The sequence below is a fragment of the Dermochelys coriacea genome, chromosome 14 (genome assembly GCF_009764565.3).
Source record: "Dermochelys coriacea isolate rDerCor1 chromosome 14, rDerCor1.pri.v4, whole genome shotgun sequence".
Lineage (NCBI taxonomy): Eukaryota > Metazoa > Chordata > Testudines > Dermochelyidae > Dermochelys > Dermochelys coriacea.
The window spans coordinates 2,169,483-2,172,932 of NC_050081.1; the positions used below are offsets into that span (position 1 = coordinate 2,169,483).

The window sequence follows — 3,450 nt, forward strand, 5'->3', positions numbered from 1 at the left end:
GCGAGGAGTGCTGAGCTGCCATTGCCAGGCTGGCGCCCATTGAGCAAGGTACAACTGTGCAGCAAGTGGCAGCCCTTGTTTTCGGTGAGATTCCTCTCTGAGGCAGAGCAGAGACGCCTCTCTCACGCACTCGCTTCCTGTGCGTTGGGCAGGGCTTTGTGCAGAGTCAGTTTCGCTGTGGTGGCGATGGTTGGATGCACTTCCTGTCTCATGCCATGGCAGCGTGACACCATGGGAGCTCACGGGCAGGCTCTGACTCGGGCCGTTTACCTCCAGCACCAGCAGAGCTGAGCTGTGTGTGCACGGGCAAGCACCAGCCGGCAGGTTGGGTGGTGGTGCTCTCAGGCATTGAACACAGCAGCTGGGAGGGGAAGGGGCCACAAACAGCTGAAGCCCTAGAATCCTACGGCAAGGGAGCTTCCCCCTCCCACCAAAATAGAATTTTTTTTCAAGTAGTTTTAAAAAAAAAAAAAATCACAGGGAGAGTCCCATCCCCGAAGCTGTGCGGGATGAGATGCTTCCGGCCGTGCCTCAGTAATTCCAGAAGGGGAGCAGTGTCACCTGGGCCAAGTACAGAGCTTGCTGGATAAGCGGGGGATGGCGACAGGCCCAAAAATGTGTGACGCGCACTGTAGCGGAATGGGGGAAGTGACCCTGAATGTAGCCCTGGGAGTCCCATACATGGCTGCTGCCCCAGTGCCCACGGGGCTGGGACTGGATGAACTGTGGTGTCATGTGGGGGCTATCGTGGAACCTGTTTTAAAGTCCCAGCCAGCTCAGGCCTTGTTGCTGCCCCAGCATCATCTGCCTGCTGTAATCACTGGGGAGAGAACCTACCATCTCTAACTGGGGCAGCAAAGCCTACACTCCTGTCCTTAACCCTGGAGTGCTGCATCGTCCAAGCTAACAGCCAGAGGCAGACACCTGGGCTCGGTGCTCAAAGGGTTATATTCTTCCCCACCCCTTCTCCCTTTATGGCGTGTAGCTGATCAGCAGGTGAGGATGGAGACTGGGACTGAGAGAGCTCCCCCAGGCACTGTTAAATGCACCTCCTGGCTGAGCTGCGGGATCTAGCTGTAGTTTTCCCACCAAGGTGCGTCATACCCACCTGATGCCTGTTGTCCCCGAATCCCACATGCCATGGTGTTGCCTATTCCCTTAGCAATGGGAGGTCCAGCACAAGTTCCCCCCAGGCATACGGCGCGAGGGACACAGCCCAGCAGGAGATCTCCCAGAGCCTGCTGGAGAAGGATTCCCTCCGCAGGAAACTCTGAGCTGACGGACCAGATCTGTGAGCTGAGGAAGGAGGCCAGTCAGCAGCAGGTAGAGCTGGGCAGCAGGGTGCACGGGGTGAGAGGCTGGGGCCCTGGCACAGCTCCTGGGGAGCTCTTTGTACTGTGAAATCCACCTGGTGCCAGCTGTTCCTGTGCCCAGCCCAGAGGCCAAATTAGGGCTTTTTGGCCACCAGCCAAGACCCTCCAGGAGACATGAATCTGAGAGCAAAGGGCACAAGCTGGGATCCCATGTCAGCCCATCTGGTAACACCTGTCCCACACCCTCTTCCCACGTGGGAGTGCAGCCCTCATGGGCGGTGGGTAAAAACCACGGGCTTGGGGAGGCTAGCCCCTGGCCTGGCCCACCTCTTTCACCTGAGGGGGAGGGCAGGCCTAGATCCTCATTCCCCAGAGCTCCAGCAGCCTCCAGGAAGCAGGAGCCATTTGCCCTTGGGGGCCGCACGGGCCCGTCTCCACCCAGAGTGCTAATACGTACTCGAGCTTCTTGGCGTTTTTCTCACTGATGGAGACGAGGAGGAGGATAGGATAGATCCCCGCGGCGTGCAGGGCTTGCACGCACTCCAGCCCCACGTCCAGCAGGCTGTGCACGTCCTAGAGAGAACCAGGGAGAGAACAAGAGGGGCTGACACCAAGCGGGCTCACCATGTAGTAGGGACAAGTGCTGGCCAGGGCTGGGGAAAACACCCTGGCAAGAGCCAAAAAGTCTGCAGCCCGGGAGCATTACGGAGTCATTGTTCTGCTCTGGATACAGATTCACCCTTTCTGCTCCCCAGCAGGAGTCCGGGCTCCCAGCTGCCCACTACTGTTATGTGTATTGTGCAGTCACTAAGTCATGCTTCCCAGCAGGAGGCAGGCCTTGAACCCAGGAGTCCTGATTCCATCCCCTTCTCTAGCCGCTGGACAAACAGTGAAATCCTGGCTCTAAAGTCAATGGGAGTTTTTCAAACACTGCCTCTTCAGTCACTAGCCAGCTCTGTGCTCGTCACACAGCTCGGGGCATCCCCTCATGGAGTCTCCCGGTGGCTCTGTTTCAGGAAGGCACTGCAGCACCTTGGAGTGACAGATGAGCAGCTTCTGGACGGTGTGCGGAGAGAGGAGGTCCAGCTGAGAAAGAGCCCTGCCTGTACGGCACCATCGCCCCTGACACCTGGAGTGACCTGGATGCGCTTGTCAGGGCCGTGCGAGCAGCCGTCGCTGACGAGCAGAAGACGACTGTGTGGATAGAACAAGATCTTCACTGATCTCCCTGGACACAGGGTGGGGCGGAGGGGAACAGTCACTTTGGCAACTCTGCAAATGTCACCTATTTAAACCGAGAGGTTTTGGTTTGGGGTGTGGGGAGGGGGAGGTTTGAAAGACCCTCTTACCTAAAGGGTTAATAGACTTTGCAGCGCTGGGTGAGCCTCTTGCTCAAGCTGTAGCGGCTAGTGCTGTCAGCTCTGCAGGTCCCTGGTTCAGACCCTGGTGCTGAAGAAGATATCCGCAAGATGTCCTCCTGCCACCCGTCATCGTGTGAAAGGGCAGCTAGGGGTGAGCCGGGGCTGCCTTTGAACGGTGTCTATGGTGCCAGGGCGGGTCTCAGGGTGGGCAGGGCACCTCCACCTGTTCTCCTAGCCTGGCACTAGCTGCTCGGAAGTGCAGTCGCCAGCCTGCTTGCGCAGGGAGGGAGCACCAACTCTTCTAGGCCTTGCCATGTGCCCCGCCATGCAGGCTCCTCCCTGCCTGGAGCTGCCCCCACTGGTCTGCCCTGCTGTACTGGGTACCCCAGCTCCCTCTGGATCTCTTCGCACCCCACTCTGAGCCCTGTGGATAGCAGGTATCCAGGCCTGAACAGGGTGTGCTCATTCCAGGGACTGTAAATTCTGTACATTTTGCTAAATTAAACCTTCTTGTTACTGACTGTCACTGCGTGTTCAGACCCCTCCTGGCCCTCCCTGATGTGGTGACGCCAACTCCAATGTATCGGCCCTATGGAGAGTGGGCTCTCAGCTCCTCCATGACTAGTTGGAGACTGCCTGGCAAACGGGACAAAAGTCCCAATGTGGGGAGCTCCCAACAGCACAAGTCCCCACCTCTGGCTGCAGGAGGTGCTGTGGGAGCCACCGCAGGAAGAGCTACAGTGAGAAGTGGCTTCAGCACGAGATCGGCACAGACG

At 58.2% G+C, this 3,450-nt stretch overlaps 1 long non-coding RNA gene across 1 annotated transcript; it reads left to right on the top strand.

The window, feature by feature from the left end:
- On the top strand, positions 1-2,441 carry LOC122456726. The gene is made up of 3 exons (XR_006275745.1): positions 1-48; positions 1,163-1,323; positions 2,330-2,441. It is a non-coding gene; the product is annotated as an uncharacterized LOC122456726 (long non-coding RNA).
- Positions 2,442-3,450: the final 1,009 nt, after the last annotated feature.